Raw genomic sequence first — 17185 nt, 5'->3', positions numbered from 1 at the left:
TCGTAGAACGAGAGAGCGAAACCGAAACCGAAATCCAGCTAAGAGCTACCGCTGCCTTTTCATGTGAGGGCCTTTTTCCCATGATGCTTTCCACTATATTTTTTATGACTAGGCTTCAAGATTGTGACGTCATGCTCCCTCCTAGTTTTTTTCTTCCTCCATGCCGGTCGCGTAGGAGGGCTTAGAGAGTCTCGTTAAATCTCGTTAAGTCTCTTACGGTGCCCGGATGTTCTCGTTTCAGAGCCCGGATGAGTGGATTTCAGTGCCCGGATGATGGCTCTCGCTCTCGGCGTGACGTCACCACACTGCCGAAAACGGGAGCTAAAAGCATTTCATGCTTAAAAAAAAATGTGGTGTTCATCAATGGGAGATGAAAGAGCAGGCACCTTCCTTCTTACCGAACTGAAGAAATGGCCGGGTTAAGCGTGGCATCGGGATAGGACAAAGTGTTGACGAGGACAACTATGCACAAAGCTGACAATAGGAATCAGATCAGACGAACATCTAAGGTTTTGTTACAAGAAAGAATACATGGAAGAACTTTCAAGTTCTTATAAAGGATGGTCTACAGCCCACTGGTTGCTTTGCAAAGTTTCTAAAGTTATTACAAGATATATTGAAAATATTTGATTTCGAGGTGCAAATAGCTTTGCATTCAGCTGGTCGCACCAGGTTGTTTATCTCAAGCACACAATCGAAATAGCTCAAGGCATGGACATAGTTTATTAGACTCTCAAAATTTTGTGGTGCGCCTGTTGTGACCACATTATCGGAAGAAAGAAAAGGAGCGGGAGTGCCTGACTTGACACCTCAGTTGCCGGCAGGTAAAGTTTGGTTAGTTTAGGCTAGGCTAAGTTAGGTTATCAAAAAATCTCTGCCTCTCCCGTAACCGAGAGTAGAAAAAGCATGAAATGTTTACGGACACGATGAGACGCAGGCCTGACAAGAATGTATATGCAGCGCGTGCGTTCGAAACTGTCTAAAGTGCGTAGAGGCGAAAGCGTTTTCCGCACCACTTTGCCTATGTGACACTGGTGACGTCACCACTGGATTACGCCACACGTAATTGATGACGAAGTAATGACAAATTACTAATCAGTGACTAATTACTGCTTAATGACTAATTACTAATTAACTGCTAATTAATGACGCTTAAGCTTCGCCTTTATGAGTGGAACGCGACAGCGTGTTGTAGCGCTGCCAGGCAGTCCACGAGGGCGTGTTTTATGTCGATGTTGCGGGTCCCGAGCAGGGAATGACGGCCGTCGCGGTAGTGCACCAAAATACAACAGTCGACGGACTAGTACTGGCTAGCCAGGACATACTGGCTGCGGAAGGAGTGGCGATTGCTCTAGCTGCAACACACACTAGCTCAATATACATTCTCACAGATTCACAGACAGCGTATCGCAATTACCTCAGGGGCAGGGTCGCACCGCTAGCAGCTAAAATCCTGCAAGATAGCTAGCTACATCCGTGGATACCAACCCACACACAAACACTTAAAAAATTCAGGGGGCACTTTGGCTCTCTAAAGTGCTGCAAGGCGAAAGCGTTTCCTGGCGCACTGTTTGTTTTTATTTACTTTTTCATTTTTCATATTTTTATTTTTGCTCCTTTTCTTATTGTTATTGTTTTTATTTTTATTTGCATATCTTATTTTCATTTTGTTTTTATTGTTTATTTTCTTTATTTTATTTTTCTTTTTCTTGACTTTATTCCTTTTATCTTATTTGTGAAACCCATGCATTCACTAGATGTGCGCCTTTATTCATGCTCGAACCTTGAGCCTTCGTGGAGGAGTGGTAGCGTCTCCGCTTCAAATGCCAAAGGCCCTGGTTCGATTCCCACCCTCGGCGCAGTTTATTTTTAAGCAGTGACGCCGAAAGGCGGACAAATCTGCCGACGCGTCTGCTAACGACAGTGCGGATGCCGTGGAACCTCCTACCCCACTACTAACTTACAATGACATACTTCAGCCCTTAAGATTATCCCGTCGGATCTACCCTCCGCCGGCTAAGACACTAGATAAAGGGGAGTAACAACACGTCTGAAAGCTACAGACAAACGGTTACAACAACCCACGAAGACTACATGCCATAGACCCGGAGTCATTTGACTCACAATGAAAATTCTACGGGGAGAAGGCGGACCTGTACCATATGGTATGGGCCTGCCAACGAAATCAGGCGATCCCTGTTAATAACCAGCCAACGCAGGAGGGGTGGGAGGCAGCTCTGACCAGCTCGGACGAAAAGAGTCAAAAGCAACTCATCGAAAGAGCCCAGACAGTTTAGAAGAACTTCTATTTGGGCTAGATGGTTCATTGTACTCGAAAATGGAAAAACAGTAGCGCCGAAAAACACACACACGCAGCTCAAGAACGAAGTAGGACAAGCGCTCACTTCATCTGACTTTAACCTCTGAAAAGCGACCAAATATACAAAAGCGTAGGCATGCGCAGAAAGTAACCTCGCAGAAAGTAATTTCATATCTTGAACGGTTCTGTTGATTGCACATGAGGTTACTTTAAAGTAATTTCATATCTTGAACGGTTCTGTTTATTGCACATGAGGTTTCTTTATGCGAATGCCTTGTTTCTGTATATATGCTCGCTTTTCAGAGATTAAAGTCAGATTAAGTGAGCGCTTGTCCTACGTCGTTCTTGAGCTGTGTGTGTGTTTTTTTCGGCGCTACTGTTTTTCCATTTTCGAACCCGGACAGCAGCCTACGCCAATGGGGTTCCGGACTGAGAGCTCCAACCGCCGCTACAACCTCCTAAACTACTTCATTAAAATATTTTCACCGCCACCACGGAACGCCACCACCCGTTCGGCGCGAAGCTACCGGCGCTTGTATGCCGGTCCTGTAGGAGGGCTTAGAGAGTCTCGTTAAATCTCGTACGGTGCCCGGATGCTCTCGTTTGAGTGCCCGGATGAATGGAATTCAGTGCCCGGATGTTGGCTCTCGGTCTCGGCGTGACGTCACCACACTGCCGACAACGGGAGCTAAAAAGCATTTCATGCTTAAAAGCAGGAAGGACGTAGTCACTGTCTTTCTGCTTGGGCACTTCAAAAGAGACGTATGGATGAAGGCGTTGAAATAGGGTATAAAGAGAAATTCCGATCGTTTGCCGCATTGTACAGGTGCCCACAAAAGTTGTACAGGTGTCCACAAAAGGTGCCCACAAAAAGGCCCAAAAAGCCCTGGTGGCCCGAGCCCGGGCCGCCGCGGAAGACACGGGGGTCCCGGACTAGGGACCCCTCCCCCCCCTCCCTTTTGAACTTGTAAGGGTCAGACCCTTATGGTCTGATCCTAAACCCTCTCTGTACATACATACCCTAATAAAAGTTTACCACCCCCCCTACTACCACCACCACCGCGCTTGGGATTGAGCCCGCCACGTCCTCCGGCTCCCCAGTAGCGGCGGTCGAATTTCGATGGAGGCGAAATGCTAGAGGCCCGTGTAGTGTGCGGTGTCAGTGCACGTTAAAAAAACCCAAGTGGTCGAAATTTCCGTAGCCCTCCACTACGGCGTCCCTCATACCCTGAGTCGCTATGGGACGTTAGACCCACAAAATCAAAAATCAGTTCTCTTTCTGTCGTTCTTCTTTCACTTCCAGCTTCCGTCCCTAACGAGCTGTTGAGGTGTCCACCGAGAAGGGACAGAGTTACCGCGCCTTTGCCGGAGCACCCGGGTTCGAACCCGACCGCGGCGGCCGCGTTTCGATGGAGGCGAAACGCAAGAGGCGCCCGTGTGCTGCGCGATGTCAGTGCACGTTAAAGATCCCCAGGTGGTCGAAATTATTCCGGCGACCTCCACTACGGCCATTCATTATTACAGCGCCACGACGGAACAGAACAAGAGGGGGACACAACAACACCCTCCCCAGTGACCCCCAGATCGAACTACACATGTACGGCAATCCAGTGCCCATTGTGCCACAGGTGAAGATTCTCGGCCTTCTCATTAGCAACACACTCGATGCAACCACCACCCTTCAGCTCTTGCAAAAACAGACCAAACAGGTCGCTGCACTTATCAGGCGGGTGGCAGCACGCAATCATGGGCTGTCTGAACGAGAGACCCTCAATATGACAAATGCACTAATCATTAGCCGCATTATATACCACCTCACATACCACATACTCACTCAGCGGCAAACACAACAGGCAGACATCCTAATACGCACGGCTGTCACCTCCTCCCTACGTCTTCCACGGACGGTTAGCACGAAACGCCTCCTGGCCACTGGTACCCACAATACAGTGACCGAATTAATAGAGGCTCAACGCTCGAATACTGGGAATGTTTCTCACTACTTCTGGCTCTCACACTGACACGATCCAAGCGGTACAAACGCACACACAACAAGCCACTAGGCTCATCAAACGTGTGGCACACAGAAAATCGGGCCTACGGGAACCAAACACGCTTCGACTAACACAGGCTTACATCACCAGTAGAATAACATATGCACTACCGTATCTGCCCCACTTAGCGAAAGATAGAGAACGCCTAGACGGCCTCATTCGGAGCAGTACGCGCACAGCTTTACGCCTTCCCCCATGCACTTCCACAGAGCGCCTTCTTCGACTAGGAATACATAACACTTTCGAGGAACTCTGTGAGGCCACCAAAACGGCACAACTAGCCAGACTCACACGCACCCCTGCAGGACGAGCTCTGCTGCAGTCTCTTCGCATATCGCCTGTCGGCGTTATACCCGGCACTGACACAATCCCCACTCCCATAAGAGCTGCAGTTCAGATACCCCCCCCCCCCCCCCCCCCCTCCCTAAACACATGCACCCGGAGCGCGATAAAAAGCGCAGAGAGGCCCGGGCCTTAGCACTACACAGAGCTTACGGAGAGGATCCCAATGTAGCATATACTGATGCCTCGCTCTACGCATCAGGCGCACAGGCAGCTATAGTGGCTGTTCGCAGTGACGGCCGCCCCATCACGGCAGGAACCATTCTTACCTCATCCATAACCACGGCAGAGGAAGCGGCTATCGCTCTAGCCATCTCCTCTTCAGCCGCTACCAAAATTATATCCGATTCGCAAACAGCAATCCTAAATTATAGCACTGGTCGCATCTCTCGGCAAGCCAGCAGCATACTCCGACGCTGGAATCCCTCCAGAACCGTAACGCTCATCTGGGCGCCAGCACATGCCGGACTACCCGGAAACGAGGAGGCGCATGCCCTCGCCCGAGATCTTACCCTCCGGGCGGGTGAGCACACCGCCTCCTCCGTCGAAGGGGAGTGCCTGTTAAATTTCAGTGACATCCTACAACACTATCGTTCCAACAGACAGATATACGCACCTCCTCACCCTTCGCTATCAACCACGCAATCAACTTTCTGGCGCAGGCTTCAAACTCGCACACTCCCATACCCGATAGTCATGCACGGACGCTTCCCTGACCTATTCTCCTCCTCCTGTCGACTATGTGGCAAACCAGGCGACTTTCTGCATGTTCTGCTCACCTGTTCCACTTACCCGCACCCCCCTCCCCCAGAGGTGGCACTCACTTACTGGGAACAGCTGATGTCCAGTTCAGCACTCCAAGACCAACGACTCGCCATCACCAGTGCCTCTAACAGGCTGGCCCTCCAGGGTCTGGCACACCATTTGTAAGGGAGGAACCCACTGTTTGGGCCACTCCCGCAGGTCATGAGGGGGGCTCTGCCCCCACCTGTAATTTGTCGTGGCCAATAAAGTTTACACCACCACCTCCACCAACGCACCAACCAATTAGTCCGTCTGAGTCGCACAGAAACAGGACAACGCCTACTGCGACAGCTACGTCTCAATCCACCCATTCCCACCCCAACAAGTCCTACACCTTACAAGATCTCTCTGCGCACTCAGGATCACATATATCAGAAGCCCCTATCGCGCAATATGAGCGCTAGTCTCCATCAGGGTAGGCGGCAGGCACGAGCGAGCTATTACACGAAAACATACAGCAACCGCTCCGATATCCTTTATGTCGACGCGGCAGAAAATTCGAAACCAGGATATTTCACGGCAGTCGCAGCCTATGAAGACGGCACAGTGGGGGCCGCCGCCACTATCCAGACTAATTCGCCTGCAGAAGCGGAAGGAGCCGCCATCGCACTTGCTCTAGCCCACTCCACCATCGACAAAAACGTAACCGAAATTTGCACAGATTCCCAGGCCGCGTACCCCCACTACCTAAAGGGCGTGGCGACGCCGGCAACACATCGTATTCTTGCCACAGTCACCTCTCTCGACCGAACGGTTACTCTGTCGTGGGTCCCTGGGCATGCCTCGATACCCGGTAATGAGCGCGTTCATGCGCTGGCCCGAGAACTCTCCTCCCGGACACCGGATGATCAGGCACCCAACCCTGCGAAAGAGGCTAGATCGGTTCTGTATACATATCATCAAATTACAACATTCTACAAACTCAGCCGCATGACACTGCCACCACCCCACAGTACCTTGTCGCCCTCATCCAGCGCCACATGGCGACAATTACAGACAGGCTGTTTTATTTCCCCCCACCGTCTCTCATGCTTTCACCCCACCTTTACTCCTGATTGTACCACCTGTGGCTTGCCCAGATCCACACTTTTCCACTACCTTTGGGAATGTCCTCCCCCAAAGGCAGTACCCCCCATCCCCAATGCCACTCATTCTTCCTGGGAGGCTGCTGTACGGACCGCTCAGCCCGCCGGCCAGAAATGGCTGGTGGATCGGGCTTTATGTGAAGCGCAAGCCCGTGGACTCCTAGACCAGTAGGGGACCACCCTGGAAGATTTTTTTTTGGTGTAATAAAGTTGTTTCCATCCATCCAACAGCGCTGACTCACTCCACTACGCCACCTCTCCACTACGGAACAGCGCTCCACTACGGCACCTCTTTCTTCTTTCCCTCCTTCCCTCCTACCTTCCTTCCTTCCCTTACGGCGCGGTTTTGGTGTCCTCCGAGATAAGTGAGACAGATACTGCGCCAATTCCTTTCCTCAAAACCAATTTACCAATTTAACAATTAACTCTCTCAAGGAGCGAAAATGTACAGCTGGTATGACGTCACAGCGGCAGTAGCGCCACAGGTGCGGAGCGCGGCGTAACACACCGTAACTGCTGTCGGGCTCTCTGAAGGAGCGAGTTGGTCACCCATAATCTACAGCTGGTATGACGTCACAGCGGCAGTAGCGCCACAGGTGTGCGGCGTGGCGTAACATGGCGTAACTGCAGCCGGGCTATCTGAAGGAGCGAGTTGGTCGCCCATATTCACTCCACTAAAGGTCAAACGAAGTGCGGCCGGGTCACGCGAAGGCTTGAAAGTGCGAGTAGTATTGCTTTCGCAATAAAAAAAAGGGACACTATTCATAACAAATCAGCTAAAAAAGAACACCTTCCGCTTGCCCTCAGTGTTTTGGTGAACGAAAATTCTCCGTGAAAAACTTTGGTTTGGTTTGGATTATGGGGTTTAACGTCCCAAAGTGACTCGGACTATGAGGGACGCGTAGTGAAGGGCTCCGGAAATTTCGACCACCTGTGGTTCTTTGACGTGCACTGACACCGCACAGTGCACGGGCCTCTAGAATTTGGGATATTAGGCGGCTACTTTTCTTCTGCAAGAAGTACATGTACAGTATGGATGCGGGGCAAAAATTATTGCTCACAAATTTCATATTTGAATCTACGTGTGCTTCGTCCGATGAGAAACGCTGTTGAGCGCTGTGGGTCGGCCAGATGAGCACCAATACGCACAAAATTTAGTTTATGAATGGTTCACCAACCGGTAACTGCAATGCACAGCGTCACATATGCTGTTACAACAGTAGTGACGACCTACTCAGAGGTAATACTTCAGTCCAAGTGTCAATACTCGCAACCGAACTAATGGCGAATGTGGACTGAGTGACCAGCTGTGCGACAGATTCAAGTTCACGGGTAACCTATTGTAAGCAGTAAACGGCGAGCATTGCAAAACAACCGTGTTGATTTACGCTGCGTGCAGAATTCGAAGCCACTTCGCACTGTAGCTCGGCATTGGGGGGTGGTGGTGAAAACATTTATTACGAATGAGCAGGAGGTATGTTTGGATCAGCCCGTAAGGGACCGATCCTTACAAACACTAGGTGGAGGTCTCTAGTATGGGACCCCAGTGGCGGTTGCCGCCGCCCGGGCGCGCCCGACTAAGGCTTGTTGGGCCTGTAAGTCGTGGCAGCCGAGCAGGGTCGCCTCCCAGTCCTCCCGGGTTGGATTGGGGATGGGGGGAATAGCGGGGTTGGAGGGGCAGGCCCACACCATGTGATAAGTGTCAGAAGACACTGCACTACAGTGGGGGCAGCTGCCGCTAAAGGAGGGGTCAAAATGTTTTAGCGCTGCCGGGCACAGCAATGTATTGGTGAGAAGGCGGAGAAGGAGCCGCTCATCCGCCTTCTTCAGGCCTTTACATGGGCTAGGGTAAAGGCGATGACAATTTTGATAATATGTTGTAATATCTTTGAATGTATAGACCGGATTAAAATAGGGCTCCTGATCGGACGGGGAGGAGAAAACAGCCCGGTGAGAGAGCGCGCGGGCGGCTGCGTCTGCTGCCTCGTTTCCTGCCAACCCCTGATGAGCAGGGGCCCATATGAGGTAACGGTGTGCGGGGTCCGTATCCCGTATGCAATTTTGGTATATTCGATAGGCTAGGAAGGGAGTGCAGCCTTGTTCGACGTTCCGACAGGCCCCTCGCGAGTCGGTGATTATGTATTTTGAATTGGAATGTGAGGCCGCGAGAGCAATCGCGACCTCTTCTGCTTGTGTTGCACTGCGGGCTCTGAAAGTTAGGCCGTTAACTGTGTTGCTGTTGTGAACTACCGCGGCCGTGTACTATCCCCCGTGGTGAGGGCCGGAGGCGTCCACGTAGTATACACCTGTTTTGTTGCCATAATATCGGGCTAGCGCTTCCGCTCGTGCCAGGCGCCGACCATTATGGTCTTCATGTGACATGTATGCTGGAAGAGGCCGCATGTGGAGGGCACGTCTCCACAGTTCCGGGATGCGAAACCTGTCTTCCATTGGAGGGGTGTGTTGGATATGGAGTCGAGCAAGAAGGCGGCGACCCGACTCCGTTAGCGACAAGCGCGTGTACTGGTTTGTAAGGTGCGCCTCCCGGAGTTACCGGAAAGTATTCACCACCCCAAGAGCCATAAGCCGGCTGTTTGAAGTAGTGATGGGGAGGTCAAGGGCACGTTTAACAATTTTGCGAAGGATGACCTCAAGGGCGTCCTCCTCTTGTTTCCGTAGGTGGAGATAAGGAGTCGAATAGAGAATTCGACTAGTTACGAAGGCGTTTGCCAGCCGCAAGGCATCCTTACTTCGTAACCCTCCGCGTTTGTTGGAAACCCGGCGGACCATGCGGCCCACCTGGTCCCCCACCTTACGGAGTTTGGCCAATGTAGTGTCTGGCCGCCTGTGTTTGTGGATGTAGAGTCCGAGTACCCGTATCTCATCACTTTCGCGTATGGGACCACTCTCAAGAGAGAGATATATTTTAGTTGTGCACTTCTGTGAGGGGCGGAGGTGCACAAATTCCGATTTTTGAGGGGAACATTGAAGACCGCAGCGGCGGGCGTAGCGGTCTACTATCGTCGCCGCTGTTTGCAGGCTGGTTTCAATGTCTCCTGTGCTGCCCTGCGTGGCCCACAGGGTGATGTCATCGGCGTACAGGGCGTGCTGCACGCCGGCGACACCACTCAGCTGGGCTGGCAGGTGCATCATGGCCAGGTTGAAGAGCAGCGGGGAAAGTACCGCGCCTTGAGGGGTTCCCCGCGTGCCGAGTAGGTAAGGACCATGGTCTCTATCTTGAATTCGAATGTAGGATTGACGATCTATTAAAAATTGTCTTATGTATTGGAATGTATTGAGGCCACAGTCGGTGTGACTTAGGTTAGTGAGTATGATCTCATGTGTTACATTGTCAAATGCCCCTTTAAGATCCAAGGCGAGTACTACCCGGTCATTATGGGGGCATTCGAGGGGGTCAAGGACTTCCCGATTGAGTTGCAGGAGGACATCCTGTGCGGATCTGTGTGGGCGGAATCCGAACATGGTGCTCGCAAAGACTTGTTTGTTTTCAAGATATGTAGATAACCGATCCCGCACCATCGTCTCCATTAGTTTGCCCACACATGAGGTGAGAGAGATGGGGCGGAGGTTATCTGCGTCAATTGGTTTGCCAGCTTTAGGAATAAAAGTGGCCAAAGCCGTTTTCCATTCGATTGGCAGGGGGGTGTCCCCGCGCCAAATCGCATTGACGTATTCCAGGAGGGACTGGTATGCCAAGTCGGGCAGGTTCGTCAAAAGCTTGACGGTGACCTTATCCCGTCCTGGCGCAGTGCCCCGTTTCATTTTGGCGAGAGCCGCCCGCAGATCATGGAGCTGGAAAAGTTGATCCAGCTCCGTGTTCCCTCTGCCTGCATAAGAGTACGCAGATCCACGGGGATAACGTACAGCTGGAGCGATAACGTACAGCTGGTATGACGTCACAGCGGCAGTAGCGCCACAGGTGCGCGGCGTGGCGTAACATGGCGTAACTGCAGCCGGGCTATCTGAAGGAGCGAGTTGGTCGCCCATATTCATTCCACTAAAGGTCAAACGTAACTGCGGCCGGGTCACGCGAAGGCTTGAAAGTGCGAGTAGTATTGCTTTCGCAATAAAAAAAAAGGGACACTATTCATAACAAATCAGCTAAAAAAGAACACCTTCCGCTTGCCCTCAGTGTTTTAGTGAACGAAAATTCTCCGTGAAAAACTTTGGTTTGGTTTGGATTATGGGGTTTAACGTCCCAAAGTGACTCGGACTATGAGGGACGCGTAGTGAAGGGCTCCGGAAATTTCGACCACCTGTGGTTCTTTGACGTGCACTGACACCGCACAGTGCACGGGCCTCTAGAATTTGGGATATTAGGCGGCTACTTTTCTTCTGCAAGAAGTACATGTACAGTATGGATGCGGGGCAAAAATTATTGCTCACAAATTTCATATTTGAATCTACGTGTGCTTCGTCCGATGATAAACGCTGTTGAGCGCTGTGGGTCGGCCAGATGAACACCAACACGCACAAAATTTAGTTTATGAATGGTTCACCAACCGGTAACTGCAATGCACAGCGTCACATATGCTGTTACAACAGTAGTGACGACCTACTCAGAGGTAATACTTCAGTCCAAGTGTCAATACTCGCAACCGAACTAATGGCGAATGTGGACTGAGTGACCAGCTGTGCGACAGATTCAAGCTCACGGGTAACCTATTGTAAGCAGTAAACGGCGAGCATTGCAAAACAACCGTGTTGATTTACGCTGCGTGCAGAATTCGATGCCACTTCGCACTGTAGCTCGGCATTGGGGAAGCGCGTGGACGTTCACGCGCAAGGCTCCGCTCTTCGCCGGCGGGCGACCTGCTGTGGAAACATGTTCCCGTCAGCGCGTCCCGTCCGGCCTCGGAGCTTCCCTTGGCCCTAGCGTGGGCGAACGTTCGCTCGTAACCGTGCTGGTGAGTCGCACATCCTCGATTCCTCAGTGTACTTTGTTGCTAGCTGGCGTTATTGCTGTTATAGCAATAAACGCCTTGTTTGTGTCAGCCAGTGTGTCGTTCGTTTGTTCCCGTAGAGCAAGGCCCGCCGTGGCCGGCGAGCGCTCGGTAGCGTACGCGCCCACGCGTTTTTGAACTTGGTCAGCCGCGGTTAAACGGGGAATACGTATTTATCTCTCCAATTAAACCCCACAACATTGACTGAAGGAGCTTTCTGTACTGCACATTTCGTATGCACCTAACAAAAACGTCATCGCTTTCTTGTCTCTAGTATACGCTGGAGTAGTACATAGATCTGTTATGCACAAGACAGTGCCTCTGGTTTACGAAAGGGAAAATAGGATGAACGATCAGTACCACTGCCGAGTGGTTTAAGGCGTTGCCTTTGATGCCTGCAGGAGTCGTGTTCAAATCCCATGCTAAGGTATAAAAATTTCTCCTTCCTCATCATGTACATAAACTGCTGACGCGAATAAACGTTTTGCACTCCTTCTTATAAAGCGAACACTGCGTCGAAATAGGTAAAATGAATACTATGGCTCCAAGACCACCTATCTTCGAAGTCTGTCGTTTGCAAACAAATACAGCCTGCCTGGCCAATTTTGGCTAACGTCAGCACACATTACGGGACTTATCGTCGGTCGCAGCTCAGTCATTGATGTGTGTTCCACCGTCTAGTTCCCGGGGGAGTTGACGCCCACCCTAAAGCTCGCAGCTGCGGCTACAACTTAATTGAGAGAAGCCACACGGCGCGCGTGCCTTGGGCGGCGACTGCGCAGCGGCGGCTGTGGCGATGGCGCACCCGCTAGCGATGTTAGTCACTGCGGGAGCGCGCTGTGCGCTTAATTAGCGACAGCAGGACCACCTCAAGTGCTTGCGCCAAGGAGAGACAACTGCGGATGTTGAAGAGAAGAGAGGGAAAGCTCGGTACAAAGAAGGTTAAGGCTGCACCGCCCTCCCCCTTTCCCTTACCCTCTCCTCTTTTTTATTTCTGTCTTTCCACCACAGCTTGTGCTGTGGTATAGGAGAACGTGAGAACAAGAGGGGGCCTTCATTAGCGATGCACGAAGAGAGGCGCAGCGCGGGAAGCGGACCCAGGGTTACAGCCGCATGTTTGTCAGGGAGAAGCGCCACTGTCGCACAACGCAGGCCGAGTGTTTGTCCCTAGAGGGAGCCGCGAGCGTCTTTGGCCGGCGACGTCGCCGTCAAGTGCGCCTCGAAGGAACTTTTACAGCGCGTCCGATGCGTGCGTATAAACACGGCGACACAAAAGCACCGCAGCGCCGCCTGCATTGAGCCTGAGAAGAATCGTTAACAGAAGCGTGACAGAAAAAAAAAAAAAAAAAATGAAAGGGCGCGTTGCGAGTGTCTGACGTGGTCTGCGGTATGCGCAATAAAAGCGATAGCATCTGCGGCGTGCGGTTATTTTTTTTTATGGTTAATTTGTTTATTTCATGTCGTATCTCTCCCACTCTTGCTTTTATAGCTGTATTCGCTGCGCATTTGCGGTTCTGTGAACTGCCTTGAGACCTCACGTTCCGGGGACAGATTAATTAAAACGAGGATATCGCTATAGTATGACGTTTAATAAAAGATAAGCTCATTCGGTCGTTTTGTTATGGCACTTCCCTTTCTTTTTTAGCGAAAGCAGCGTGCGCCTTCAAAATGACTTCGTGCTCGGAGCAATTATACGGCACAAAACTCGTAAGCCAAAGTTTTTGGCAGTGCAGTCGACAAGAGACGACTCACTTGTCATGCCAAGTAGCTCGGTGAGATGTATTTAAGGCGAGGTCCCCGGTATTGCGGGAAAATATTGAAATGAACCAGGAGCGTTTGTCGCAGTGACCAACGAGCGCTCAGAGCCCCGTCTTACGACGGTCTTGAGGCCTGAGAATACGCGGAACGTTCGCAATGAGATAAAACGAATTCGCAGTTCCCTCATAACTAAATCTACTTTCAAAGATCGCGTAAAAGAGTAGCTTAACGAAACGTGTACTCACACGCAAACAACGTTAGCCAGGCGCACAAATCATCCCTTATTAACAACGCGTTTATGGTTGAAAATCCATCTCGTATGCACTGCCGATAGCAACGAGTAAAAGAATATAAAAGGCCGTCGCCTGACGGCAAGGATAGAGCGAGCTACAGACGCAGCTGTCGGATTCCTCGAAGAGCGCGCAAAACGGAGAAGTACGCGACAGATCGACCTATTCTCCGCGTAGAAAGCGGATAGACAAAGACATACGGAGCCTCAGCAAAAGATCTCGCGACCCCGCGAGACTTGCTGCGATCCCGACGCCCTTCAAGATGGATTACCGCAGAGACAACATAGAGGAGCGAGCAGATAGAAGCGGATGGGGAGTGAAGGGTGGGTGGGCGGGACGCCAAATAGAGCCGATCGTCGTCGCGCAACACGCAGGAAGCCATGCTGCCCGACCAAATCGCTTTGTACCGCGCCCCTTTTTGCTTTGGAGCGTGTTCGCGTTACCGAGAGCGGCTTGTTTCGCGACGTCTGGCATACATATAACGGCAACGGAGGAAGAAGCATTGTGAAGGGCGCGTAAATAAACGAAGAAAAAAAAAACCTGACAGGGAGGAGAAGAAGAGAGCGGGAGAGAGAGAGAAAAAAAGAGCTTTTCGATTGCGGTACGAAGCCAGAACGACGCGAAGTGGTGCCCGGCGATCAGAGGATGCGTCGCGAGCGAGGACGAAAAGCGACCAACAAGGGATCGCTATCGGCTTCAGACCACAAAAGGAGCGTTCTTCGGTGTCGAGCCAGCCGTGGTGGATGCTACTGCAGCCGCTTCTTCCCTCCTCCCTCCTCTCTCCCCTCCTCCGCTCTTCCTTCGCTTCCGTTTGCTCATCCTCAGCACGACGACGGGTGTTTGCACTACCCTTGTGAAACGGGGTGTTTATGTAGCGTAACGCGGCGTCGCGTAGGTTTTCCTCTGATCTGCCGGGTCACAGCTGCGCTGTCTGCGCAAGCTGCTGCCGTTTCTGCTGTTATTGTTGTGTGTTGGCGCTTCGCTGTTTGTTGTTTGGCCTTTGTGCTTCCTTCTCTCGTTCCTTCTCTCCATTCCCGTTGTCCTTCCTTTGTCTCTTGGCAAAGTAAACAAAAAAATGAAATAGTGGCTGTCGCGGCTGCGGATTATGGGGGCATGTTTGAACGCCATCGTATTGCTTCCCAATCGCGCGGATTTCCGGCTATGAATCATAGCCGGATAATAGCTCCGACGGCGCCCCGATCTTTGGTCGCTGGTCCATTATGACGGCGGGTTTTCAGGGCCTTTCTCGTTTACTAAGCGTTGCAGCGCGTCGCCCTATGGTATGATCAAGCGAATCGATCCACTGCCAGAGATAAGTTGCCACAAAAGATCGTTCCGTACATTGTATACTCGCCAGGTGCAAATAGAAAAAAAAAGGCACAGGAATATTAACACTAACATAGAGCGATCAGTAGTGGTTAGGGCGACAAACTGGTGGTAAACTGCGCCGGCAGTAAGTAATGGTTATACCTTCCTGCTGTCGTTCGTATGGTGCGGGAGTGTTTAATGGATGTTTACGTGTCAAAGCAGTAGCACGGTCAAAGAGGCATGTCGTAGGGGAAGGCTTCGGACCAATACCAGTACGCGGCTATTTTATCATTCCGACACCGAAACGCAAGAACGTCGACGTACTGAGATTTTGGGGTGCGTTAAAACGCTGCATCGGGTCTAAATATAACGGAGACTTTGACTTGCACCGTGCCTGATAGGTATTGTTAACCATTCGTGCTGCTGTGTGCGCTGTCGGTATACGGTGAGTATTAAAGGCCTGACTAAAGTAACACAGCGCAGTAACAAAAAGACGACGACAAGACAGGACAAGCGGCGCTTGTCACCATTATTGAAAGAGGGACTGAAAAACGTATATCTTTTGCGCAGCGCTGTTGCATTCCTCAGGCGCGGGAAGCCAGGCACGAAATCGCATATGCCTCGACGCGGACACACATGCTGCCGAATGGCATTGCGCATCTAGGAAAAAATGGTGTGATAGAACTGTGCTATTGGCGGCATCTTCATTCTGAATAAAGTAAAAACGAGCACCCAGTTTCTTGCTAGTTTTTGGCGGCGCCAGCTGACACATTAAAAAAAAAACACGAAGAGAAAAACGGATAACTTGACAGTATGTTCTGAGGTGTTTCAAACTGCCCAACAAATAGAGCCCAAAACAGCGTGTGTGTGCTGACACGCTAAACGAATTCCGTTCTGCGGGCATTTCGCGCAAATCATGCCATACTTTTTCTGATCACTGTCCTCTAGCGCACTTCCTTTTAGGGGCATGGTATGTGCTGGGGAAGTTCCGGAGGAGTTTCGATTGCTAAATATAGGGAAGGCTTACTCATCATCATCATCATTTATTCTACCCTTAAATGCCTCTGTTGAGGCATTACATAAGGGGGGGACAAAGCAAATACAACTGAGAATAATACGTTAATACAACAAAACATAATGCAATACAATAAAATGAAAATCGATACATCACAATACAACGTTGGTCAATAATGAATGGCGAAAGGCTGAATTAGGCGGTAACAACAACAACAAGGAAAAGAATAAATGTAACTGGGTGAAGTTTGAGACTAATGGGCTGTATTTTTTATTCAGTACAGTGATTAATTAATGCCTGTCGAAATTTAGTAGCGTCGCACTCGTTAACAATATAGTCGGATAGCAGGTTCCAATTTTCTATTGCAGTTGGAAGAAAAGATTTATTAAATGCCAAGGTCGATCATGTATACGTTGAATGCTGAGGAGGTTAAACAGGCGGCGCGGTGTTCTGATGGGAGCTAGTAATAATGTGTCACGAAGATCAGGAAAATTGTCATATAATTTATGAAAGAGGCAGAGTCGTGCGATTTTCCGTCGGAGCTCTATTGGCTGGATGTTAAGTGCAGATTTAATCCTTGTGATACTGTTGTGTCTATTGTAATTTGAGGATATAAAACGGGCTGCTCGGTTTTGAATGGCTTCTAAGGTGTTAATTAAGTATGCTTGGTGACGATTTCATATAGCCGCTGCATAATCAAGTATGGTGCGGGTGAATGTTTCGTATGCTAATTTTCGACCGGAAGGAGGGGCTAGGTACAGGGATCTTCGGATGAGGCCAAGCGATTTTGATGCTCTAGATGCTAGATATAAGATGTGTTCCGACCAGGTTAATTTGATGGAGATAGTGATTCCAAGGTACCGATATGATTGGAGTTGGGACTTGGGTTGGGACTCTTGGCAACGGAGGCGTATCCTTACGGCAAGTCATAGTAACTTGATGAAGTTATCAAAGGGAAGAGGCTTTTAAACGTGGCGCTGGAGGCCGTGAAGTTAGCAAATAGAGACGATTGAAGCCTCGGTTAAAATCTTCCTATCAGCTAGAACATCGCATGTTTTGAAGAGACAATTTGATTTCGTTGCAACCGTAAGTATTCTGTATCTTTAGCGATAAGAAAATCTACCCCTAGGCTTGGCCAGCATACCGTATCCCCTATAGGGAGTGCACTAGAGGATAACTTACTCCATCTTTACTCCTTTCGTGTTTAGAGTGTAGTATAGAAAATTTATTGCGTCATCTCCTGCG

General features: G+C 50.4%; 1 protein-coding gene across 3 annotated transcripts in view; it reads right to left on the bottom strand.

Moving 5' to 3' along the window:
- LOC149372217 (uncharacterized) overlaps positions 1–17185 on the bottom strand; it is a 125073-nt gene that overhangs the window by 22517 nt on the left and 85371 nt on the right. The window contains exon 1 of one of the 3 annotated variants that reach the window (XM_089566618.1): positions 13573–13867. The exons of the other annotated variants lie outside the window; for them this stretch is intronic. The gene's annotated coding sequence lies outside the window, so the exon portion shown is untranslated. Of the gene's footprint in view, positions 1–13572; positions 13868–17185 lie in introns of those variants that run through there. 3 annotated transcript variants of the gene reach the window in all.

This window comes from Amblyomma mixtum, chromosome 1, assembly GCF_055824585.1.
Source record: "Amblyomma mixtum isolate Tamu chromosome 1, ASM5582458v1, whole genome shotgun sequence".
Taxonomy (NCBI): Eukaryota; Metazoa; Arthropoda; class Arachnida; order Ixodida; family Ixodidae; genus Amblyomma; species Amblyomma mixtum.
Note: the sequence above shows the minus strand (reverse complement) of the source record. Positions and strands in the feature narration are given on the sequence as shown.